At 45.0% G+C, this 26740-nt stretch overlaps 1 protein-coding gene across 4 annotated transcripts in view; it reads right to left on the minus strand.

Annotated features, from left to right (window-relative positions):
- SCML2 (Scm polycomb group protein like 2) overlaps window positions 1–5231 on the minus strand; it is a 117250-nt gene extending 112019 nt beyond the window's left edge. Inside the window, exon 1 of one of the 4 annotated variants that reach the window (XM_024241124.3) lies at window positions 5114–5231. The gene's annotated coding sequence lies outside the window, so the exon portion shown is untranslated. The remainder of the gene's footprint in view (window positions 1–5113) is intronic. The other 3 variants (XM_024241127.2, XM_054544369.2, XM_054544368.2) reach the window with 3 other exon arrangements.
- Window positions 5232–26740: the final 21509 nt, after the last annotated feature.

Here is a 26740-nt window from a genome sequence, read left to right on the forward strand (position 1 = left end):
ATATCTCCATTGCTTATGTTAAAACCTCTCCAGGCTGGGCGCGGTGGCTCACGCCTGTAATCCCAGCACTTTGGGAGGCCAAGGCAGGTGGATCACTTGAGGTTAGAAGTTTGAGACCAGCCTGAACAACATGGTGAAACCCCGTCCCTACTAAAATTATTTTTTAAAAAATTAGGTGGGCATGGTTGCGCACGCCTGTAATCCCAGCTCCTCAGGAGGTTGAGGCAGGAGAATCACCTGAACCTCGGAGGCGGGGGTTGCAGTGAGCCAGGATTGCACCAATGCACTCCAGCCTGGGCAACAGAGCGAGACTCCGTCTCAAAAAAAAAAAAAATAAACCAGTATTATTTCTAAGGTTGCCAAGGTAACCTTAGAAATAGACAACATAATGACAAAATAAACAAAATTGCCTTTCTCATGAAAACCAAAGAACACATACACATTTCAAATCTTGATAGTTTCTAAAATTTTTTCAAGTTATTTTTAAGAACCACCATTGGCAGGGCGAGGTGGCTCACGCCTGTAATCTCAGAACTTTAGGAAGCCAAGGCAGGAGGATCACTTGAGGCCAGGAATTCGAGAACAGCCTGGCCAACATGGTGAAACCCCATCTCTACTAAAAATACAAAAATTATGAAAAATACAAAAATTAGCGGGCATGGTGATGTACACCTGTAATCTCAACTACTCAGGGGCTGAGGCACAAGAATTGCTTGAACACAGGAGGCAGAGGTTGTAGTGCGCCAAGATCACACCACTGCACTCCAGCCTGGGCAACAGACAGAGCAAGACTCTCAAAAAAAAAAAAAAAGGCCGGATTCGGTGGCTCATGCCTGTAATCCCAGCACTTGGGGAGGCAGCAGAAGTGGATGGATCACCTGAGGTCAGGAGTTTGAGACCAGCCTGGCCAACACGGTAAAACCCCATCTCCACTAAAAATACAAAAATTAGCCAGGCTCGGTGGCGCACGCCTGTAGTCCCAGCTACTTGGGAGGCTGAGGCAGGAGAATCACTTGAACCTGGGAGGCAGAGGTTGCAGTGAGCTGAGATCGTGCCACTGTACTCCAGCCTGGGTGACAAAACGAGACTCCATCTCGGAAAAAAAAAAAAAAAAAAATTAGCTGGGTGTGGTGGTACATGCCTGTAGTCCCAGCAACTCGGGAGGCTGAGGCAGAATTGCTTGAAGCCAGGAGGCAGAGGTTGCAATGAGCCGAGATTGCACCTGCACTCCAGCCTGGGTAACAGAGCAAGACTCCGTATCAAAAAAAGAACTACCACAAACTCTTTTTATAAATGGTAACCAAAGCCTAAGGTACTCAAAGTCTAAAAAATGTACTTACCACTAAATTATACCAGTATTCATATAATGGTATAAATTATGCCATTTTAATCTAAGATAAACGCCAGTGGTTTCTTTTATCTATTTCCCCAAGACAAAGAGATCATGAATATTAAGCCCCAAAGCCAGAGAAGGGTATAAACTCTTCTTTCAAAATTACCAACACGGCCGGGCGTGGTGGCTCACACCTGTAATCCCAGCACTTTGGGAGGCCAAGGCGGGAGGATCACCTGAGGTCAGGAGTTTGAGACCAGCCTGGCCAACTAGGTGAAACCTTGTCTCTACTAAAAATGCAAAAAGTAGCTGGGCATGGTGGCACGCCCCTGTAATCCCAGCTACCCGGGAGGCTGAGATGGGAAAATTGCTTGAACGCAGGAAGCAGAAGCTGCAGTGGGCTGAGATCGTGCCACTGCACTACAGCCTGGGCAACAGAGCGAGAGCCCATCTCAAAAAAAAAAAAAAAATCACCAACATTTGCCATTTTCAAAATGTCCAGGTTTTTAGTTCCTGGAATCAACAATCAGTTCAAATTCTAAGGTATTATATAGTAATTCTCAGACATTAATAATGGTTCTAAAATTATTAGGGATGCTTGATTTGCCCACTGCAAACTACAAAACACCTTCTGGCAATGCCAGACTAATCTTTGCACCACAGCTCATAGCTCTAAGGCTGATAGCTGGCAGAGCCCACTTTGTTCTTGTATATCCTAAAAATCAGGAATATGGCTATGAGGAGACAGTGAGACCTACCCTCCCCACCCCGAGAGGGGAGCTAATAGAGACCACCTCCGATTTCCATTCACAAGTGGAATGAGAATAGAGGGAGAAAAATGGCAGACAGGATAACCAGGCAAAAAAAAAAAAAAAAAGACTAGTGGTGACTAATAAGGCAAACAGCAGAGGATACTACTGTATCCACCCGTGTTCCAGTTACTAGAGTTACAAAAGTCATTGCTATTAACCCCAAAAGAAAGGCAGTAAAATAGTCAAGTGAAACTTTTCTCTCCCACCCCCAAGAGCTCAAACTAAAATTGGGATTTGGCTCTTCCTTAAATGGAACAAGTGGCTACATCAAGTTAATTCAAAAGACTTGGTATTTACTCAGCCTTTTCAAGGCACTTTACCATCATTAATTATTTCTCAGTGAGGCAGCAAAGGATTACCCTGACCATTTCACTGATGCGGAAACAGACACCAACAGCAAAGGGAACAGGGGCAGGAAGAGGGGTGATAGGAAGCATCTGGGAGGAACAGGCAGGCAGCTAAAAAGGAACAAGCCCAAAAGAAAATAAGAGTCACATCTGGCTTATAGCTGAGGATCATAACCCTTATTTGTTATTTCTGAGCTCAGAGATTTCTGCAATATTTTGAAAAAACAAAGTGCTTTAAAATACCAGTTAAAACTTAATTACAGCTTAAACTACTTAGTAATAGAAGTTGCTTAGTATTAAAAAATACCCCATCTCCAGAGCACATATTGATTTCTATTTATACCAGCAACTCATTTTTCCCCTCAAGCTTAACCAGTATGTTATCTATTTGAACCAGAAAATAATCTCATGAAAATATATAGCTTTATATAATCCTAACCAAAAAATCACAAAGTTAATATCACGTTAAGTCAGAAATAGTTTGCAGTTACACTCAGAATTTTGTTTGGAGGATTATGACAAAAATACTGACTTCTCGAGTTCGCCCTTTGAATGAAAGGAATACTTGTTCTATATTCGTATTGATTTTTTTAGCTATAACCCCGTGAAATTTTCAGGAACAAACCATAGGTGGAAAGCCTTAAACACCCTGAAATTAGCACACATAGTGGGCTCTGAATGAACTGAACTCCATAGTAAAGACAGCACAGGTGCTTAATAAAGATGTGTTGATGGAATCATAAATCAAAAGGACTGATCAACCACCTCACGAGAAAAACTGATACACCTTTTTTGGACTGACTGCAATGTTTTTTGTACATGTTATGACACTATCAACTTTAAAGCATTCGCACATATAATGCAGTAGAGTTACAGTAGTCTTTTTTCCAACTACCAATTCCAAAGCAAATCAGGTTCTCCGGGGTAAACAAGTATACATCCTTAAGAAGTTCATATGGCTGCATGATATATATATAAAGTTCATTCAAAACTTTCAAAGCCAGTTTAAATGGTGTTTTTTCTTTACATTCTATCAAACTGTTTTAAAGGTTATAGATAACGCTAAATACAAGGCATCAGGTGACTACTCATAAACTCAATCTTTTCTCAAAAATCCCACTGGATTCACTTCCAAAAGCTTATTTTCACATTCCTCCCATTAAATAGAAAAAAAAAAAAAAAAACACAAACAGCCTGAAAGCACATTCGTAATTGGAAATATTTTATTTAATGAGTAATTAAGAAAAATAAAAGAAAGGCAAAATCGTCATTATTGAAAAACATTTCCCTCGCTGTTATTGAAAAGAATTAAATATGCGTTTATGAACCATTGTTATAAAACAATTGCTCATCATAGGCAGCTGTACTCCATAAATGTTGTACATCTTAAAATACTTTTCCCTCAAAACAGAAATATGAATAGCTCTGAGGGCATTAAAATGTAGCAGCATCTGAAGCTGTTTCAGGGAAAAAAACAACTATCTCCAATACTTTTGTAAATCATATGATCATAAGCAAGTTATTCACGTTCCCTGCCTCAGTTTACCCCCACTAACCGATCCATTAACTTTCCAGAGATGCCCTAAAGTAAGTCATAAACGTTAACCTCCTAATTTACAAACAAGAAGCAAATTTCAAGTTGCAATCACACTTTGTGATGCCTGACAAATGTTTAACAACCTCTTTTTAAAAAATCAATAGTCTCAAATGGGAGCCTGTAAGTAAATATTTGTGCTGCCCAAACATTTGGGGGGTGGGGGAGCCGAATTACAAGTCGGCCCAGGAAGCTATCTATGCACAACCTCGAGGCGCAAAATCGAGCAAATTCGCCTAGACCCATTCTCCCTCCGGCTCTTCACACCTGGATGGGGCCAAGCACTATCCAGGTGGAAAAAGCGAGAAAGGTAAGAAACCATTTCGAGACTGTTTCTAAGTGACGGCAGCAACTTTTTTTCGGTCAGGCCGGGAGGCCGCCTCTCCACCTCTCAGGAGGCTTAGAGCCCCCCCTCGCCTCCCCGCCAGCCCCGGACGGGACGCGCCCTCCGGTCCCGCTGCACCGCTAGGGTGAGCCACCGGCGCCCCCAGCCCCCGCCAGGAGCCCGGCGGCGCGCACCTGGCACCAGGATTCGCGCCCGCACGCCGCCACAGGCGCATCCTTCCGGGCCGACGTTTCCCTCCCAAACTCCAAAAGTTATCTCATCCCAGACCAGGCAAAGTTTACCTCCCTCCTCGGCCCCGCCGCCCACCGTGATGCCCCTCAGGCCCCAGCCCGGCCCTACCCACGGCAGGGAGGATGCGCCGGAGGGCGCTGTCCGCGCTGCAGGCGAGGGGGCGGATGGAAGCTATCGGCCGGGCGCCCAAACCCCGCGGCGGCGAAGAGGCCCCGGGGCGGCGTAAGGGGAAGCGCGAGAGCGGCTGAGGGGCGTCCGCGGAGGGCGCCGGGGGCGGGAGACCAGAGCGCGAGGCCGAGCTGAGATGGGACATCGGCGGGATCGTAAGGGGGCGTTCCTCGCACGGGACGCGCGCTGATGGCTTCTACCCGCCCGCCCACGGACAACGGTCAGGGTCCGGGAGACAGCTCCGCCTCTCCATTCCTTACGGGGCCCGGAATCACCACGTACCTCCAGTCTCGTCGGTGAAAACAACGAAATTCTGTCCCACCGATCGCGCGAGCCGGCACCGAGCTTCACACCGCCGCCGCCATGTTTGAGAAGCCGCGCGCGGCGCCGCGCATGCCCCGCAACCGCCACTGCCGCCCCGCCCCCCGCGCGGCCGGCCCGCGTGCCCTGGGGTTGCCGCGAGCACGCCCTTTGACCGCCGCCGCGTGCGGGGCCCGAGCCGGGGTCAAGCCGAGCGCCACCGCAGGCAGTGGCGGACCGTGAGACACTGTGAGCCCGGGAAAGCCCTTGGCACTTTGCCTCCTACCCCCCACGCCTACGCCAAATGAAAAACCAGTCGCAGCCCAAGCACCCGAGGCCGTGGGGAGCCCCTCGATGGGACCCCGGGTTCCGCGTCAAGTTCCATTCCGGGAACTCGCTCCCCTTCGCTGTCGCCTTCGAATCCTGGCCACCACCCACCCTGGCCACGCACCCAAAAAGAAGGCGCTTCCCTCGGAACTCAAGCAAGTTCGAGGAGCAGGGAGAAGCAGCTGGTTACAGCAGCTTGAGGAAAGCCACTGCTTGGCGGGTTGCAGCATAGTCCTTGAAACTGCTTTTTTTTTTTCCATGAGTTTTTGCCACGCATTCCCCTCCCAGCTTCACTCTCTGGATTTCGTTCTTCCTCTAAACCCAGGGTTGAGCTAACGGGAACTAGATGAACCCGCAGGGGGAAATCACTTGCTTACTGACTCAGGAGCATCCCCGAGAGTGCGTTTTGGGGTCCCTTCTGCACGCTCCCTTTCCCACCGGGCAAGGCCCATAGCGCAAGTGGAGGTCGCACCAAGGAGGGGGCGTAAAAATAGCTTTAAAACGACCAGTGAATCTCTCAGCACAAATTACAGCAAACAGAACGCCGGAGAAAAACATCTGTCCCTCGTTCTCAGGTTAGGTATAAGCTGATTTCAAACTTTTGTTTGAAAAATAATACAATGTGCTATGTTAGCCAAAAACAAACCATTGGTAGGGCTTCTCTCTCTAGAACTCTTTCCAAAGCTGGGTGTAGGTTTTGCATCTGTGATCGCCTAACTTAGTGCAGAAGGCATGATATACTTTTTAAATAATGATTTGGAAATCAGAGCTTAAAACTAAGAACAAAAAACTCCTGTGGAATATATCCATTGTCTACAACGCAGGATAGAATTTTCCAGTTGCAGCTTCTGCAGTATTAAGCAAAAGTCAAAGTGTTTATTATATCTAAACATTGGCAAGTGGCACAGAATCAAATGGATCTATTATTTAATCCTTTAAAAATGAAAACCTAAATGTTAATGCCAAATTCAAGTAAACTTTAAAGCGAAAATAGAAAGACTAAGTTGATGATATGCAAATATTAAAGTGAGATTTGGTCCTATCAATTCTATAATGTATATCACATAGGAGAAAATGTTGGAGTGTTCTAAGATGAAGGTTCAAACTTTTTTTTATTTGTTTTGTTTTTTGAGACAAGAGTCTCGTTTTGTCGCCCAGGCTGGAGAGCAGTGGCACGATCTCGGCTCACTGCAACCTCCGCCTCCCGGGTTCAAGCGATTCTCCTGCCTCAGCCTCCTGAGTAGCTGGGACTACAGGCGCATGCCACTAGGCCCGGCTAATTTTTTGTATTTTTAGTAGAGACGGGGTTTCATCGTGTTAGCCAGGATGGTCTCGATCTCCTGACCTCATGATCCACCCGCCTCTGCCTCCCAAAGTGCTGGGATTACAGGCGTGAGCCACTACGCCCGGCCCAAACATGTTTTTAAAAGCCTGAAAGAGGCCAGACACGGTGGCTCACGCCTGTAATCGCAGCACTTTGGGAGGCCGAGGCGAGTGGATCACCTGAGGTCGGGAGTTGGAGACCAGCCTGACCAACATAGAGAAACCCTGTCTCTACTAAAAGTACATAATATTAGCCGGGCGTGGTGGCACGCGCCTGTAATCCCAGCTACTCAGGAGGCTGAGGCAGGAGAATCACTTGAACCTGGGAAGCAGAGGTTGCCGTGAGCCGAGATCGCGCCATTGCACTCCAGCCTGGGCAACAAGAGCGAAATTCTGTCTCAAAAAAAAAAAAAAAAAAAAAAAAAGCCAGAAGGAGATCTTTAACAGGAAGAAATTAAACAGAGGTTTAATCTAAACAAACGTTATTATGGGCACCAGCAGGGCTGAGGAGGACTTAAATTCTTAATTAGTGGCCACTGTCGTTCTAATCCCGATGCAATGGAAATATTTGAAATTCACCTCTACATTCTACGTATGAAAGATTTATTTGGGACTCCATCTCAAAAAAAAAAAGAAAGATTTACTTTGGCTTATCACATACCTTTTTTACGTCTATGGACTCTATTAAATTGTAGGAATCCTACTATGATTGCTGAATTGCCTGGCTCACTGATGCCTAATCTATTTTTCATATTTCTGTTAACATGAAATTACTGAAGCCTTTACTCTAAAAATGAAATTTGAATTATCTATCCTAGAACATCTCAGTTACTATCCTCACCAAAGGATTTATAGATGTGTGACTCTTCGTTATATTAAATCTGAGTTATTGATAATAACAATAGCTACCATTTATTGAGCATGTGCTAAGAATCACGCTTAGTCTCTTTAGAGATAAATGTCCAATATTTGCAGTGTTCTTTCACAACTTTCCTATGAGGTAGATACTCTCATTCCCATTTCACAGATGAGGAAAATAAATTAATACACAGCAAATAAGTGGCAGTTAGCTTCTGAATATATTAATATATTCAAATATGTCCTAATAATTCCTTCCACCCTTGTCATCAATTGTGCTTTTGTCCACTACGTATATAAAGTTTTCAATAATTATTTTATTATACCCTGCTTTTCCACCTTTGCCAAAATAAATTTGAGACAGCTTTTTCATGATGTTAACACAGGTTGGAACATCACCGTTTCTCTTACATTATATGTAAGTCTCTTGCACATAGTAGGAATTTGGTAAATATTTGTTGAATGAGTGAATAGATGAATGGATAAATGAATACCTACTATTATTATGTTCAATTAACTTTGCCTAGAAAACATGAAAATAAAGAAACTGTGAACTGAAAGAGTAAGAACTAAAGCTGGTGAAATCCAAGTTTTCATGATTTATTTTTCAAGCCTCAGATTTGCTCTTGTGAATTTGCTCTTACAGTTCTCCTGATTTGGCCCCAAACCTGTGACAACCTTCAAAAAAACACATCACCCCACCCAGTCCAAGTCCAGGGCAAAATACTCCTGTATTTCAAGTGTGTTTTATTACTTCCTTTTGTACCTTTTTTAAGAGTTCAATATTAGATTGAAAAGATAGTCTTCCCTAGATAAGCAAGTTTAATCTAGATCTTCATCAGTACACATGCTTATGTTGAAACAATATCGGCCAGGCGCAGTGGCTCACACCTGTAATCCCCCAACTTTGGGAGGCCGAGGCAGGTGGATCACCTGAGGTCAGGAGTTTGAGACCAGCCTGGCCAACATGGCAAAACCCCTTCTCTACTAAAAATACAAAAATTAGCCAGGTGGCGTGGCGGGTGCCTGTAATCCTAGCTACTTGAGAGTCTGAGGCAGGAGAATCGCTTGAACCCGGGAGGTGGAGGCTGCAGTGAGCCGAGATCGCGCCACTGCACTCCAGCCTGGGCCAGAAGAACGAAACTAAGTCTCGGAAAAAAAAAAAAAAAAAAAAAGAAACAATGTAATTTGCATACATAAAGTTAACGTTTTAGGATTAGTGAAGACTCCCTCTAGTTTTCCTACTAAATGGGCATCTTTCTCCCTAAAACACAGAAGCCTAACTAAGCCTGGCAGAGACTGGAGCTCCAAGTTGTAACTAGTAAACCCACTATTCATATTTTCACCTTAGTGTAAAAATCCATAGAATGGGTATTAAATAACTGATTGTTTAAAATAGTGACTTTACAAACATCTTCAGATCCATGTTTCTAACAATTTGCCCTTTTTTCCCCATTAAACCAAGAGCACATATCTGTAAGATATAAATTGTTTTCAGTATTGTTATGGTTGCTTACAATAAACCTCTTTTTTTAACTTCAAAATAGTAACTTCCCTGGAAAAAGATCAAGAAGTGAAGTGCAATAGGAAGACAGAGAAGCTAGTCTAACAGGAAGGCATCGTATTCTAGCAAAAGGAGGACCAGCCCTGTCTCTTGTCTGGAATCTCAAGTCTATCATTAGTCTATGTCAAGTAACTAACTATATTTCTTTAGAACCTTTCCATGCCTCAGATTGTTTTAATTTTTTTAATGGGGATAATAAAATCTGCTACATTTACTTCACAAATGGGGAAAATACTAGTCAAATCTATCAGAAAACCACATGGTCTTTGCTTAACAAATCCCCACATTTAAAAAAGTAAAATTACATTAGCCTTTTACCAACAAAGTGCATGACACCTAAGCTGACTTTGGCCAAGTCAAGAGTTTTATATGCTGTGAAAACTGGCATAACCTCAGTGAACACTACACTGCATTTGACCATTATTACATTCAGTCAGTCCTTCATTCAGTGATGTATTGAATGCTTAACTTGCCACTCTGCCAGAAGTGAGAATACCAGGATGAATAAGACAGTTTGAATACTCCAGGAGTTTACACCCCATCCAAGGAGGAGAGACAGAGATAGATAGACGTATGTTTTAAGATCTTCAGAGGAACTAGGATCTATTACCACACCCTTCCACATATCGAACCTTTTTAGATGTACCTATATTATATTTTTTGTATAACTAGATGAATGGAATTGCAGTTGACCAGCTGACAACTGGCCTTTTGGACATTTCACTAAAACATTTATCATTTTGATTTTCATGCCTGTAATCCTAGCACTTTGGGAGACCGAGGCAAGTGGATCACTTGAGCCCAGCAGTTTGAGACCAGCCTGGGCAATATGGCAAAACCTCGTCTCTACACAATACATACATACATACATACATACATAATCCAAAAATTAGCTGGGCATGATGGTGCACGCCTGTAGTCCCAGCTACTCAGGAGGCTGAGGTGGGAGGATGGCTTGAGCCCAGGGAGGTCGAGGCTGCAGTGAGCAAGATCACACCACTGAATTCCAGCCTGGGTGACAGAGTGAGACCCTGTCTCAAACAAAAAAAAAAATTATTTTACACCTTTTGTTCTGGTTATTCTCCATTTGAGTCCTTCCCCCTCACCCACGGCCCTTTCTTCTGGGACCTCAGTTCTGGCAGTGACAGTGGCAGTGGCAGTACAATGACAGCTCCTGGCAGGGGTCCCCTTTTCACAGCTTTGGTTCTCACTGCGTCTTCAGGAAGGTGAGGGGTTGGGGAAGAAGCAGGTACACCTTCTAGCTTCCGCCAGTCCCTGGCTCCTTCAGCATCTTTTGCTAGTTCCCTTGAACCTACCCACACCTCTGTAAATAACCCAGTAAATTCAAAATCACTTATGACTACATCTTCTGTTTCTGCTGGGACCATTATTGAAACAGTTTTCTTTTCATATTTCAAGCCAACCAACTGTGGGGCTGGGAGCCTCAAATATTTCTGTAAAGTGTTTGAGAACGTAGAGACCTGAGGCGCTGTGTCTATAGCACTTAAAGATTTCACAGCCTGTTTTATGGAAGGCACTATAATACTATGAGCTACGAGTGGATAAAATTGATTTGAAGAAAGTGTCTTAGAGTGAAGGTTAAAGAAGATAAGGTATGAAAAGCACCTAAATGCTATCCGGTTGATAACAGACTCTCCACAAGTGTTAGTTCCTCATGCGCCTATTTTTTAAGAGGGTAAAAGAAGTGACATTTGAGTTGAGACGGGAAGAATGCAGAGTTTGACAGACACAGAAGCGCATAGAGAACAGCATGTGCACAAAGTAATGAAAAGTCACTGCAGCGGCCGGGCGCGATGGCTCACGCCTGTAACCCCAGCACTTTGGGAGGCTGAGGCAAGTGAATCGCTTGAGCTCACGAGTTCGAGACCAGCCTGGGCAACATGGTGAAACCCCGTCTCTACCAAAAATACAAAAAATTAGCCAGGCGTGTGGTGAACGCCTGTGGTTTCAGCTACGCAGCAGGCTGAGGCAGGAGAATCGCCTGAGCCTGGGAAGCGGAGGTTGCAGTGAGCCGAGTTCGCGCCACTGCACTCCAGCCTGGGAGACAGGATAAGACCCCGCCTCAAAAAATAATCATAAGAAGAAGAAGGGGTCAATTTAGACAGGACTTGGAGTGCTATGCTAAGGTATCTGAACTTCATTCTGTGGGGAATGGGGATCCATTGATGGTTATTAAGCAGAAAACTTGTAGAAACAATTGCAGATCCCACCACCCCTCTAGCTGCTGCTACCACTCGGAGGGCTCTGCCCACCTCTCCTAGTGGAAACGTGATGTCTGCAAGAGCAGCCAGAGATGGGATGAGCACTGACAGGGGACCACTGGCTGGAGTGGGCGGAGGCTGGGAACAGTCAGGGCAGTTTGAGTTTCATGGTCACAGGGAGAGTGACGCGCAGCACAGTAGGCAGCGAGCCAGCTGGATTAGCAATCCAGAAGGCCAAGTGTGGTCTCATCCTTTTTTTTTCTTCAGTTGAGGTTTAACCTACACATAGTAAAGTGCAGAAATTATAAATCTACAGCTTAATTTTTTATATATGCATACAGCCACTTGTTGTCACCAACACCAAGTTATAAACATTTCTGGCTGGGCACGGTGCCTCACACCTGTACTCCAACACTTTGGGAAGCTGAGGCAGAAGGATCACTTGAGGCCAGGAATTCGAGACCAGCCTGGGCAATATATCTCTCACTGTACTTGGGACTACAGGTGCGCACCACCATGGCCAGCTCATTTAAAAATTAAATTAGCACACCTGTAGTCCCAAGCTACTGGAGAGGCTGAGGTGGAAGGATCCCTTGAGCCCAGAGTGCAATACTGCAATGAGCTATGATCACACCACTGCACTCCAGCCTGGGTGAGAGAGCGAGACCATGTCTCAAATAAATAAACAAACAAACATTTCCACTACCCCAGAAAATCTTCTCATGACACCTCCTGCTTGGGTAACCATTATTCTGATTTCTATCACTATAGATTAGTTTTCCCTGTTCCTGGATATCTCATCAATGGACTCGCATAATATGTCCTCTATTGAGTCTGGCTTCTTTCACTAAACATTATGTCCTTGACGTTCATCCCTGCTGGTAAAGCATCACCCTCATTTTAGGAAATGTTGCAGACAACTTCCCTGTACCCCTCTTCTTTTTTATCAAAGCTATTGTAATTTGCCTTCCAATTATTTTCTCCTCCTTCTTACAGTGAATTATCTTTCATTAAGGCCTCCAATTATATTAAACCTTAGTCATCTTAATAATGAAAGCTTTGCTTTAATTCATAGCCAACAGCAGTTTTCACCTTACACCTGTGCAGGGTATTGTGTAGGTAAATTGTGGAGCCTTCCTCCCCTTAGAGTCCTCGATCTAAATACAGATTTGAGGCCGGGCGCGGTGGCTCACACCTGTAATCCCAGCACTTTGGGAGGCCGAGGCAGGCTGAGGTCAGGAGTTCAAGGCCAGTCTGGCCAACATAGAGAAACCCCGTCTCTACTAAAAATACAATAATTCGTTGGGTGTGGTGGTACACGCCTGTATTCCCAGCTACTCGGGAGGCTGAGGCAGGAGAATCTCTTGAACCTGGGACACAGAGGTTGCAGCGAACCAAGATCGCACCATTGCACTCCAGCCTGGGCAACAAGAGCAAAACTCCATCTCAAAAAACTAAAAATACCCAGGCACGGTGGCTCACGCCTGTAATCCCAGCACTTTGGGAGGCCGATGCGTGTGGAACACCTGAGGTCAGGAGTTCGGGACCAGCCTGGACAACATGGTGAAACCCCGTCTCTACTAAAAATATAAAAATTAGCTGGGCGTGGTGGCGGGCGCCTGTAATCCCAGCAACTCGGGAGGGTAAGGCAGGAGAATCACTTGAACCTGTGAGGCGGAGGTTGCAGTGAGCCGAGATCGTGCCGTTGCACTCCAGCCTGGGCGACAAGAGCGAGACTCCGTCTCAAAAAAATAAAAATAATACAGATTTGTAAACCAGCGTGGTGGTTGGGAAGAAAAACATATTTAGAGGCCCTTTGCATTCCATGTATACCACCTATGTGGGCATTTTTATTCTGCTTGTTTGCCTCTGTCTTGCCAAAAACAAGCAAAAAAATAAAGCAAACAACCAAGAAAAATTGATTGGAAAGGCATAAAGTCAAATGAATATAGGTGATATACCTTAGATGTTGCCCCCTTTAAATCTCATGTTATACTGTAATCCCTAGTGTTGGAGATGGGGCCTGGTGGGAGGTGTATTTCTCATGAATGTTAGCACCAACCCATTGGTGCTGTCCTAGCGATGATGAATGAGTTCGCGAGATCTGGCTGTTTAAAAGTGTGTAGCACCTCCCTCTCTTTCTTGCTCCCGCTCTTGCCATATGATATACCAGTCCCCCTTTTGCCTTCCACCGTCATTGGAAGTTTCCTGAAGCCTCACCAGAAGCCAAGCCGATGCCAGTGCCATGCTTCCTGAACATCCTGCAGAACCATGAACCAATTAAATCTTTTTTCTTTATAAATTGTCCAACGTCAGGTATTTCTGTATAGCAATGTGAGAATGGCCTAATACAATAGGCAATCATGGAAATAGGAAGCAACAGTATCTGACAAAGGGAAGGGTATAATTCAGGGAGCATGAGTTCAAAAGAACTGGAAAAGAGGGCAAAAGGAAGCAAACTCGTGAATGGAAGTGGGCATCTGTCTACTCTGGAACACCAAGGTGACCCAGAGCCTAAGAGAGCGCAAGTAGAACATTTGGCTCTATGAAACAAGGCACAATTTTTCCCCTTGACTGGTTCATTTCACTGCCTTTCTGTTCCTTGTATGTATTTGCTGATTTAACGCTTCCACTTTGCTAGAGCCTCGCATCATTCATTTCCCTTCCAGCCTGTGTCTTTCCTGGGCTGGGCCCCTTAGGTCTTCTCCCATTCCAGTGCCAGCTTGAAGAATGGTCCCTCTCACTTCAGTCCTTATAATACTCCCACTTTGGCTGTGTTACCACCCCTAGGTGAGACCAGCTTGGATTTCACTAACCTAGGTCTTCAGAAGTATTTTGGTTTATAACATTTAGATGTAACTATTCTTTTTCGTGTGTATGTATTTGTGTTCAATTTTTAAAATACACAAAGAATGCACTCATCACTCAGCCCCAATAATTATGGTCAATTCTGCCCCTGCACACCTCTCTCTATTCTCCCCACTGCCATAGTATTTTGAAACAAATTCTAGAAAACATATCATGTATTTTGTAAGTATTTAATTATGCATCTCTAAAAGATGGCTTTTTTTTTTTTTTTTTGAGACGGAGTTTCGCTCTTGTTGCCCAGGCTGGAGTGCAGTGATGCGATCTCGGCTCACTGCAATCTCCGCCTCTTGGGTTCAAGCGTGTCTCCTGCCTCAGCCTCCCGAGTAGCTGGGATTACAGGTGCCCACCACCATGCACGGCTAATTTTTTTTTTTTTTGTATTTTTAGTAGGGACAGGGTTTCACCATATTGGCCAGGCTGGTCTCAAACTCCTGACCTCAGGTGATCCACCCGCCTCAGCCTCCCAAATTGCTGGGATTACAGGAATGAGCCACCATGCCCGGCTGATGACCCTTTTTATAGCATAACTGTATTAGCTTTCTATTGCTGCTATCACAAACTTAGTGGCTTAAAATGACAGAAGTTGGCTGGGTGCGGTGGCTCACTCCTGTAATCCTAGCACTTTGGGAGGCTGAGGCAGGCAGATTGCTTGAGGTCAAGAGTTTGAGATCAGCCTGGCCAACATGGTGAAACCCCGTCTCTACTAAAAAAAATACAGGCCAGGTGCAGTGGCTCATGCCTGTAATCCCAACACTTTGGGAGGCTGAGGCAGGCTGATCACCTGAGGGCGGATCACCTGAGGTCAGGAGATCAAGACCAGCCTGGCCAACATGGTGAAACTCCATCTCTACTAAAAATACAAAACTTAGCCAGGTGTAGTGGCACATGCTTGTAATCCCATCTACTCGGGAGGCTGAGGCTGGAGAATCGCTTGAACCCAAGAGGCGGAGGTTGCAGTGAGACGAGATCACGCCACTGGACTCCAGCCTGGGCGACAGAGCAAGACTCCATCTCAAAAAAAAAAAAAAGTACAAAAATACAAAACTTAGCCAGGTGTGGTGGTGTGTGCCTGTAGTCCCAGCTACTCAGGAGGCTGAGACAGGAGAATTGCTTGAACACAGGAGGCAGAGGTTGCAGTGAGCCAAGATTGTGCCACCAGCCTGGGTGACAGAGTGAGACTCCATCTCAAAAACAACAACAACAACAACAAAAAAACTGAAGTTTATCTTCAAGTTCTGGAGGTCAGAAGTCCAGAATGGGTCAGCCCAGTTGCATTCCTTTTGGAGGCTCTAGGGGAGAATCCACTTCCTTGTCCTTTCTAACTTCTAACTTCTAACTTGTCCTTTCCACCTGCATTCTTTGGCTTGTGGTCCTTTGTCCATCTTCAAAGCCAGCAATCTAACATCTTCAAAGCTCTCTCTTTTAAAAAAAAAAAATTTTACAGACAAGGTCTCACTGTGTTGCCCAGGCTTTAGTGTAGTGGTGCAATCATGGCTCACTGCAGCCTCCAACTCCTGGGCTCAAGAAGTCCTCCTGCCTCAACCTCCCATGTTGCTGGGACTACAGAAGCATGCCACCATGCCCAGCTAATTTGTTTTACTTTTAATAGAGATGCAGTCTCACTATGTTGCCCAGGCTGGTCTTAACCTTCTGGCTTCAAGCGATCCTCCCACCTCAGACTTCCAAAGCACCAATATTACAGACACGAGCCACTGTACCTGGCCCCAAAGCTCTCTTTCTTACTCTCTCTGACCTTTTCTTCCATTGTCACATTCCCTTCTCTGACTTTGACTCTCCTACTCTCTTCTTTCCTTCATAAGGATCCTGTGATTACATTGGGCACAACCAGACAATCCAGGATAATTCCCCACTAAAAGATCCTTAACTTAAACACATCTGCAAAGTCCCTTCTGCCACATATTTACAGGTTCCAGAGATTAGGATGTGGACATCTTTGGGGGAGCTATTATCCTATGTACCACACAACATAACCATAATGCCACCTAAATAATTTAAAATAATTTCTTAATATCATAAGATACCACTCACTATTCAAATTCCCAATTTTCTGATAAAAATACACATTTTTTTGCCCGGCGCAGTGACTCACGCCTGTAAACCCAGCACTTTGGGAGGCAGAGGCAGGAGGATCATGAGGTCAGGAGATCGAGACCATCCTGGCTAACACGGCAAAACCCCATCTCTACTAAAAATACAAAAAATTAGCCGGGCATAGTGGCACATGCCTGTAGTCCCAGCTACTCGGGAGGCTGAGGCAGGAGAATCCCTTGAACCTGGAGGCGGAGGTTGCAGTGAGCTGAGATTGCACCACTGTACTCCAGCCTGGGCGACACAGCAAGACTCTGTCTTAAAAAATAATAATAATAATAATTTTTTTACAGCTTTAGAAGAAAATATGGTCCGTATGTTGCAGTTGATTGATAGGCCTTTGAAATCTTTTTTTTGTTTTGTTTTTGAGACAGAGTCTTGCTCTGTCGCCCAGGCTGGAATGCAGTGGCGTGATGTCAGCTCATCTCAACCTCTGCCTCCCGGGTTCAAGTGATTCTCCTGCCTCAGCCTCCTGAGTAGCTGGAACTACAGGCACACACCACCAAGCCTGGCTAATTTTTGTATTTTTAGTAGAGATGGGGTTTCACCATATTCGCCAGGCTGGTCTCAAAGTCTTGTCCTCAAGTGACCCACCCACCTTGGCCTCCCAGAGTGCTGGGATTACAAGCATAAGCCACCTCACCCGGCCTGAAATCTCTTTTAATCTGTGGGTTCCTCCTCCATCTCTCTCTTTCTTTCTTTTTTTGTAATTTGTTATTTGAAGAATCCTGATTTCTCATGTTCTGGACTTGGCCAATTGCATCCCCATATGTTACTGTCTCTATATTTCCTACAAATTGGTAGTTTAGAGGTTTGGTAAGATTCAAGTTCTTTTTTTTTTTTTTTTTTTTGGCAAGAATGTTTCCTAGATGGTAGGTAGTGTGCTTTTTCATCAGGAGGCACGTAACACCTGGTCGTCTCTCCTTTTATGACATCAGCAGCTGTTGATGTTCAATGCCTTGATCCCTTAGGTCAGCGGTTCTCAAAGTGCAGTCCCCAGAGCGGCAGCATCTGTCTCACCTGGGTACTTATTAGCAATGCAAATTTCTTGGGCTTTGCCTCAAACCCAATGAAGCAGAAACCAGGGGGTAGGTCCAGCAATCTGTGTTTTAACAAATCTCCCGGGGGATTCTGATGCAGGTTAAAGTTTGAGGGCTAGGCACAGTGGCTCATGCCCATAATCACAGCACTTTGGGAGACTGAGGCAGGAGGATAGCTTGAGGCTAGCAATTCAAGACCAATCTGGGCAACATAGTGAGACCCCCATCTCTACCAAAAACTAAACAAATTAACCAGGGTTGGTGGTGTGCACCTGTAGTCCCAGCTACTCGGGAGGCTGAGGTAGGAGGATTGCTTGAGCCTGGGAGTTTGAGGCTGCAATGAGATGTGATCGTGCCATTGCACTACAGCCTGGACAACAGAGCAAGACCCTCTCTCAAAAACAAAAAAAGAAAGAAAAGAAAAGAAAAAAAGTTTGAGAAGCTGTTCATCAAGGGTTGCCAAAGGGTGACATTTAAGACTGACACTACATAAAGGGATTTAGGCAAAATAAATAAGAAAACCTCCAAAATAAAATAAAACCATGCTCAGAAGAGGCAGGCAGAGGAGCATAAACATATTTTTAAGTGAGTAATTGAAAAGGTGTAAATATGGAATCAACACCACTTCAGCGACAAACACACATCAGAGAAACTCAAAACCAAAGACTTACCATTTTAAATATTTCAAATTGTGCCAGGCATGGTGGCTCATGCCTGTAATCCCAGCACTTTGGGAGGCCAAAGCAGGCGGATTGCTTGAGCCCAGGAATTCAAGACCAGCCAGGGCAACATAGTGAGACCTTGTCTCAAAAAAAAAAAAAAAATCAAAATTAAAAATCTCAAATTACTTTTTAGAAATGACAGGATAGGCAGGGTGCAGTGGCTCACGACTGTAATCCCAGCATTTTGGGAGGCCGAGGTGGGTGGATCACCTGAGGTCAGGAGTTCGAGACCAGCCTGGCCAACACGGTGAAACCTTGTATCTACTAAAAATACAAAAATTAGCCGGTCATGGTGGCTGGCGCCTGTAATCCCAGCTACTCAGGAGGCTGAGGCACAAGAATCTCTTGAACCCAGGAGGCAGAGGTTGCAGTGAACCTAGATCACGCCATTGAACTCCAGCCTGGGCAACATGACTCTATAATGACTGGAAAAGCCCACAGACATAAGCCCCTCTCAGAGCTGTTTCAGACCACCCAGCTAAAGCCAGCATCCGGCATTGTAATTCATCTGCATGAAACATCATGCACATTCATTCCACATTCAGGCAGGAAGTATTTACTAAGCCTACCACACGCTACGTCCTGCGATACATACATAATCTGCAGATAAATTAATAAGCAATTTTAATGGTCAGAGTTATCAATGAAGTTAACTCATTGCTCGCATTTCTCGTAGGCACAAATAGGTATTCATTTATTAAGCAAATGGACTCTTACATGTTTATGTAAATGAACAGAAATAGTCTTTCATGCAAAATCCTATAGACTTTGAGTATAGAGCACAGTGAAATTAGACAACCTAACACGAAATTCACTCAGAGGACATTTTCCTCCTTTTCCTAAAGAAGTCGTTTAGCTCCTGAGTTTTGGAAATTTCCAATACACTCTGCTTCACACATTTTCAGCAAGTTGTCTTTCCAAACCTTGCCTCTAGGCATCTAGAGAGAGGGAGTCAGCCCACAACGTGGTCTAAAGACCTGGACCCAGCAGGCCTGAATACTACAGTACTCTCAATGGCTTCTCTTCTCCCCTCCAGTGGTGGGGACCGTCAACCCAGGTGCCTGAGAAAAGAAGATGGAAATCTGTGGCTCTGTGGGATGCTTTGTGTAAACTCACAGTGTGCAAACCTTTTTTATTATGTAGTGTTGGCTAGGATAGAGAAAGAAAAATATACCAAGCCTAAGCCTGCAAACTTCCAAAGCACGACATAAGACATTAAAGGTTTGGTGTCATGAACAATCAAGTCCTTGTCGTCTACCCATTTGCTAGCACAGTTTCCACAAATAACAGGCAAGCTCCAAATTTTCATAAAATGTTTTGGCAGGGCAGGAGGGGCCAATTTTCTGGCAGTCTCTCTAAGGAAATGACTGCAAATGTTTTCTGGCGTGAACAGCCTTAAGTATTTCAACTCCTTGGTAAATAGAGTTGCCAACAGTCCCAACTATGTTTTGCTATTTCTGAATTGGACATTCAGAATTATTTTAGGGTGAATTTTTTTCAATAATAAAGATTTCAATAAATGAGTTACTCTATTTCCCTGTCTTAAATGTTGATGACTTTGGAAAAGTTTGTAAATGAGAAACAAACTTTAGAAACCAAATAGCAGAAGTTGAGATAAAGAAAAATTTCCTAGAAAGCACATTATACAGAGAACATGACTCGATTGAGGCTTCCAGGAATAAAGTACACCGCCCACAGTCTTTACTGTATGAGAATACTAATTTCTTTTTCTTTTTTTTTTTTTCTTTTTTTGAGACAGAGTTTCGCTCTTGTTGCCCAGGCTGGAGTGCAATGGCACGATCTCGGCTCACTGTAACCTCCACCTCCTGGGTTCAAGCAATTCTCCTGCCTCAGCCTCCCAAGTAGCTGAGATTACAGGCTCCCACCACCACACCTAGCTAATATTTTGTATTTGAGTAGAGACGGGGTTTCACCATGTTGATCAGGCTGGTCTCGAACTCCTGACCTCAGGTGATCCACTCTCCTTGGCCTCCCAAAATGCTAGGATTACAGGCGTGAACCACTGAGCCTGGCCTGAGAATGCTAATTTCTAAATCAAAGGTTTGAAAAACCAGCATAACTTACTAACCTGGAATGATTCTGGAGTACTTTCTTCAGCAAGTTATCCTGAAGAATGTTCTGAATCTGGCTTTCCATATGGTAGCCACTAGCCACATGTGTCTATTTCAATTTGAATTTAAGTTTAATCTAAATGAAATACAATTTAAAATGTAGCTCCTCAGTCATATCTGCCTCATTTCACATGCTATATAATGACACGTGGCTAGTGGCTGCCATATTGGGCCATGCAGAACATTTCCATCTCAAAGAAAGTTCTATTAGAATTGTTCTAAGTCCTTGCTACACAAAGCATGGACTAGCAGCTTCAGCGTCGTCTGGGAGCTTGTCAGAAAGGCAGAATCTCAGGCCCCACACCAAACCTACCGAATTAGAATCTTCATTTTAACAAAATGCCCAGGCTATTTGTATGCATATTAAGGTTTGAGAAGCGCTGGTCTAAGTCAATGTTTCCTAGACTGGTTTGATCATAAGAATCACCTAGGCCAGGCACGATGGCTCACGCTTATAATCCCAACATGCTTATAATCTGGGAGGCTGAAGCAGGCGGATCCCTTGAGCCCAGGAGTTTGAAAATAGCCTGGCCAACATGGCAAAATCCCATCTCTACAAAAAATAAAAAAAAATAGCCAGGCATGGTGGTGCAGGTGTGTAGTCCCAGCTACTCAGGAGGCTAAGAAGGGAGGATCACTTGAGCCTGGGAGGCGGAGGTTTCAGTGAGCTGAGATGGCGCCACTCCACTTCAGCCTGGGTGACAGAGTGAGACTCCATCTCAAAAAAAAAAAAAAAATGTAATTGCCATTGTAATGGTACTAAAAGGTAGGACCTTTAAAAGGTGATTAGGACCTGTGGTTCTAGCTACTCAGGAGGCTGAGGTTGGAGGATTGCTTGAGCCCAGTGGTTCAAGCCTGTGGTGAACTAGGATTGATTGTACCACTGCACTGTAGCCTGGGTGACAGAGTAAGACCCTGTTTCAATAAAAAAGAGATGCCAGGTGCAGTGGCTCATGCCTATAATCCCAGCACTTTGGGAGGCTGAGGCGGGTAGATCACGAGGTCAAGAGATTGAGACCATCCTGGCCAACATGGTGAAACCCCGTCTCTACTAAAAACACAAAATTAGCTGCCTGTAGTCCCAGCTACTGGGGAGGCTGAGGCAGGAGAATTGCTTGAACCCGGGAGGCAAAGGTTGCAGTGAGCCAAGATCGCACCACTGCACTCCAGCCTGGCAACAGAGTGAGACTCCGTCTCAAAAATAAATAAATAAAAATAAAATAAATAAATATAAAAAAGAGGCGATTAGGTCATGAATGGATGAATGCTGTTACTGCGGGAGTGGATTCATTATCACAAGTAGTTTGCCCTCCTTTTTCTCTCTGTCTCACACATGTGCCCCCTTGCCATGTGATGCCTTCTGCCATGGGATGACCCTGGCCAGATGCTAGCACTGTGCTCTTGGACTTCCTGGACTCCAGAACCATGAGCCAAATAGCATTCTGTTCTTTATAAATTATCTAGTCTGTGGTATCTGTTATAACAAAAGAAAATGGACTAAAACAGAAAATTGGTACTAGGAGTGGGTTGCTGCTGTACTAAATACCTGAAAATGTGGAAGCAGCTTTGGAACTGGGTGCTGGGTAGAGGCTGGGAGAATTTGGAGGAGCGGGCTAGAAAAAGCCTCTATTACTGTGAATAGAGCATTAAGGGTGATTCTGGTGAGGGCTCAGAAGAAGACAAGAGCAGACTGAGGTGGGCGAATCACTTGAGGCCAGGAGTTCAAGACCAGCCTGGCCAACACAGCGAAATCCCTTCGCTACTAAAAATAAAATAAATTTAAAAAAAAATAGCTGGGCATGGTGGCACATGCCTGTAGTCCCAGCTACTAGGGAGGTTGAGTCATGAGAATCATTTGAAGCTGGGAGGCCGAGGTTGCATGAGCCAAGATCGCGCCACTGCACTCCAGCCCAGGCAACAGAGCGAGACTCTGTCTCAAAAAAAAAAAAAAAAAAAAAAAAAAAAAAAAAATGACAAGAGCTGTAGGGAAAGTCTGGACCTTCTTAGAGATTACAAAAGTGGTTGTGATCAGAATGCTGGTAGAAATATGGACAATAAAGGCCTTTTTGATGTGGTCTTAGATGGAAATGAGTACAAGGTGTTAGAAACTTACCTTGGAGTAAAGGCCATCCTTGTTATAAAGTTGCAAAGGCCTTGGCTGAATTGTGTCCACGTCCTAGGACTTTATGGATTGTAGAACATAAGAATGATAAACTACGATATCCAGTGGAAGAAATATCTAAGCAGCAAAGCATTCGGGCTGCTGTGTGGCTACTTTTAATGGCATACAGTGAGATGTGAGAGCAAACAGGCTACTTAAAGACAGAATTTATAATGATAAGGGAAGCAGAATAGAAAGATTTGGAAAATTCACAGCCTAGCCACATAAAGAGTGAGAAAGCATGTTCTCAAGAGAATACTAAGGGTGTGGCCAAGCAACCATTTGCTAAAGAGACTAGTATGGGCAGAAGGAAGCCAAGTGCTATTCATCAAAACCACAGGAAAATTACCCCAAAGGTGTTTCAGAGATCTTTGAGGCTGCCTCTCCCATCAGAGGCCCAGAGCTCTAGGAGGGCAGAATGGTTTTAGGGAACAGGCCTGAGGCACCCCCTGAAGGCTCACTGCCCAGGCCTGCCTTGGGACTTATTCCACTGCAGCATCCCTTGGCCATCCCAGTCGTGGCTCAAGTGGCCCAAGTGTCCCAAGGCACGGCTTGGGCCCCCACTCCAGAGGGCACAAGCAGTAAACCTTGACAGCATCTACATGGTGTTAAGTCTGCAGGCTCACCGAATGCAAGAGCTGTGGGCGCATGGCTACCTCCACCTAGGTTAGAAGGGACATTATGGATAGCATGGGGGCCCAGGCAGAAATCTCTGCTTCATGGGTGGAGCCACCACAGACAGTCGGCATTAGAGTATTGCCTAGTGGAGGCGTGGGAGCAGGAATCAAATTTCAAATGGCTTGGTGGACCCTTAATGTTTTGGTTTTTTTTTTTTTTTTTTTTTTTTTGAGACTGAGTCTCGCTCTGTCGCCCAGGCTGGAGTGCAGTGGTGTCATCTCAGCTCACTGCAGCCTCCGCCTCCTGGGTTCAAGCTGTCCTCTCACTTCAGCCCCCTGAGGAGCTGAGACTACAGGCGCGCGCCACCGAACCCGGCTAATTTTTGTATTTTTAGTAGAGACGGGGTTTTACCATGTTGGCCAGGCTGGTCTCGAACTCCAGACCTCAGGTGATCCACCTGCCTCAGCCTACCAAAGTCCTGGAATTACAGGTGTGAGCTACCATACCCAGCCTATTTTTGTTTTTAATAGCATCCCTATAATGAACCCTTCTGTAAGACAAATAATCACTGTGTTGCACATGTAATGATCTCCAATTTACATATTTAGTAAGTTTTTTTATTTTCAGCCACTCTCCGACCTCTATATATATAGTATATATGACCTCTACATATAGATAGGCTCCCTCATATGAATAGGTATCCAGGGGATGCCCCACAACTCCCTTTCTCTCCCAACCTTGCCAGAGTAAGGTTTGCATTGGCTCAATCCAGCTTACCCCACTCCAGCCTGGCGTCTCACTCACTCTTCCCTAGTCCCAGCTTCTCATCTTGAATCATTGCCTGTGCCAGTTTTCCTCTTCATCCCCAACAACCACATCTCCATTCCCTATTTTTTCACTCCAGAGATCCAGGCCTACTCCTTACCTCTCTCAACGTACATTTATTTAATACCAGTCACTTTCACTCTGTGCAATGCACTGAGTTAGCTACAATGGAAGGTAAACCCAAGAAAGCCCTGGGCTCAGGAGCTTGCAGACCAGTGGAGGAGATGACATTTATACAGCAGAAACCATTATCAAGGAGAAAGGAATGTGCAAGGTTTTGCCCATACCCATAAAATCAGCACTGAATCAAATCCCAGGATTGATCTAACCTAAGGCAAGAGACATTTAACAGACTCCAGCCCCTGGAAGGCCAGACATAAGCATCCAGCTGCCCTTCCGCATCATTTGATTCTGATGTGGGACCTTAATTCTTACATCCAGGATTCTTACTTTGTCACTGCCCCAAGTACCTATTCTGGAAACTTGCTTAACATCTCAGTCTCCTACTGGGGGCTCTAGATCTTATCATTGGATTCTACCGTGGCCTTTGTCCCTCGTTTTTGGTTCTAATAACTTTCAAAGTCTATCTTTTCCTTGACCTGGGATCCCTGCATGAACTGGAGAGCTTCCCCAGAACTGCAGCTACTAGATGGCACCTTCTTCTTCGTCCTCCTCATCTTCATCCTCCTCCTCAACAACTTTATTGAGGTATAATCAACATAGGAAGAACTGCACATATTTCTTGTATACAATGTGATGAGCTTGGACATATGCAAACACTAGTTGATAACATCACCACAATCAAGGTAATATACAAGTCCAACGCCTGCTAAAGTTTCCTTGTTTTTTTCTTTTTTTTTTTTTTTTGAGATGGAATCTCGCTCTGTCACCCAGGCTGGAGTGCAGTGGCGCAATCTCGGCTCACTGCAACCTCCCCCTCCCGGGTTCAAGCGATTCTCCTGCCTCAGCCTCCCAAGTAGCTGGGATTACAGGTGCCTGCCACCATGCCTGGCTAATTTTTTGTATTTTTAGTAGAGATGGGGTTTCACCATGTTGGTCAGGCTGGTCTTGAGCTTCTGACCTCAGGTGATCTACCTGCCTTGGCCTCCCAAAGTGTTGGGATTACAGGCGTGAGCCACCACACCCAGCCCTGTTTTTGCTTTTGTAGTAAGAACACTTTGTCGGGCTCAGTGGCTCACACCTGTAATCCCACCACTTTGGGAGGCCGAGGCGGGCGGGTCATGAGGTCAGGAGTTCGAGACCAGCCTGACTAACATGGAGAAACCCCCATCTCTACTAAAAATACAAAAAATTAGCCGGGCATGGTGGCGGGCACCTGTAATTCCAGCTACTTGGGAGGCTGAGGCAGGAGAATCGCTTGAACCCGGGAGGCAGAGGTTGCAGTGAGCCGAGATTGCGCCACTGCACTCCAGCCTGGGCGACAGAGCAAAACTCCACCTCAAAAAGCAAACAAACAATTTTTGTCTTGAAAAACAAGGAGCCTTTTTCCTGTGTGGGACTAGTTTACTTATGATTACCAGCCAATTGGACTGGAACCTGTACACTTGTTTATTTAGCCTCCGATATCAATATAGCTCCCAAGAACCAATCCCTCATTATACCTTTAACTGCAACTGCCAGACACAAACGAGCCATCCAACTCCTACCCCTTTTGGTAAGCCTAGAAATAACAGCGGGAGTAGGAATGGGAGTTGGTGGGCTGGCAACTTCCCTGTCCTATTACCAATGCTTGTCCAAGGGTCACAGAACTCTCGCTCCGCTCTGTCTAGTGGAGGGTGGCTTCTTGATGGCCGGTGGTAGTGTCTTCACCTGGAACTGGCTGGAAACCTTGTCACAGGATCATCTGAAGCTTGATGGTCTCTAGGCAAGAGGAAATGAATTCGGTTAAGAGATTTAACAAAGATGGTCCAGGCCAGGCTCGGTGGCTCATGCCTGTAATTCCAACACTTTGGGAGGCTGAGGTGGGCGGATCACCTGAGGTCAGGAATTTGAGACAAGCCTGGCCGATATGGTGAAACCCCATTTCCACTAAAAATACAAAAATTAACCAGGCATGATGGCACATGCCTGTAATCCCAGCTACTCCGGAGGCTGACACAGGAGAATTGCTTGAACCTGGGAGGCGGAGGTTACAGTGAGCTGAGATCACGCCATGGCACTCCAGCCTGGGCAACAGAGCAAGACTTCGTCTCAAAAAAAAAAAAGAAAAAAAAGTCCAAAAACGAAAACCAAGACAAGTATAATAATTAATAATTGGCCAGCCAGAGGAAGGAGCCATGAACCACCACTTAGCATTTTTGACCAGGAGCCCCATGACTCAGACAAGCTTTCAGACAGCTTGGAAGACATTGCCCAAAGTATCTATACACAATCAAATAGACTCCTTGGCAGCAGTTGCTTTACAAAACAGAAGGGGACTGGATCTCCTAACTGCTGAAAAAGGTGGCTTATGTCTTTTCCTAGAAGAATGCTTTTTTATATCAATCAATCAGGATTAATGAGATGACACCAGAAAACTAGCCAATTGGGCCTCTAAGGTACGACAACAGCTGTCCAAGTCATGGGGCTCCTGGTCAAAAATGCTAAGTAGGGGTTCATGGCTCCTTCTGCTGGCTGGCCAATTATTAATGACTATACTTGTCTTGGTTTTTGGACCATGTTTGTTAAATCTCTTAACCAATTTCATTTCCTCTTGCCTAGGGACCATCAAACTTCAGATGATCATGCAACAAGGTTTCCAGCCAGTTCCAGCTGAGGACACTACTGTTTGGCCATCAAGAAGCCACCCTGTCTCCACTAGACAGAGCGTGGCAAGAGTT

The sequence above is a fragment of the Pongo abelii genome, chromosome X (genome assembly GCF_028885655.2).
Source record: "Pongo abelii isolate AG06213 chromosome X, NHGRI_mPonAbe1-v2.0_pri, whole genome shotgun sequence".
Classification (NCBI taxonomy): Eukaryota; Metazoa; Chordata; class Mammalia; order Primates; family Hominidae; genus Pongo; species Pongo abelii.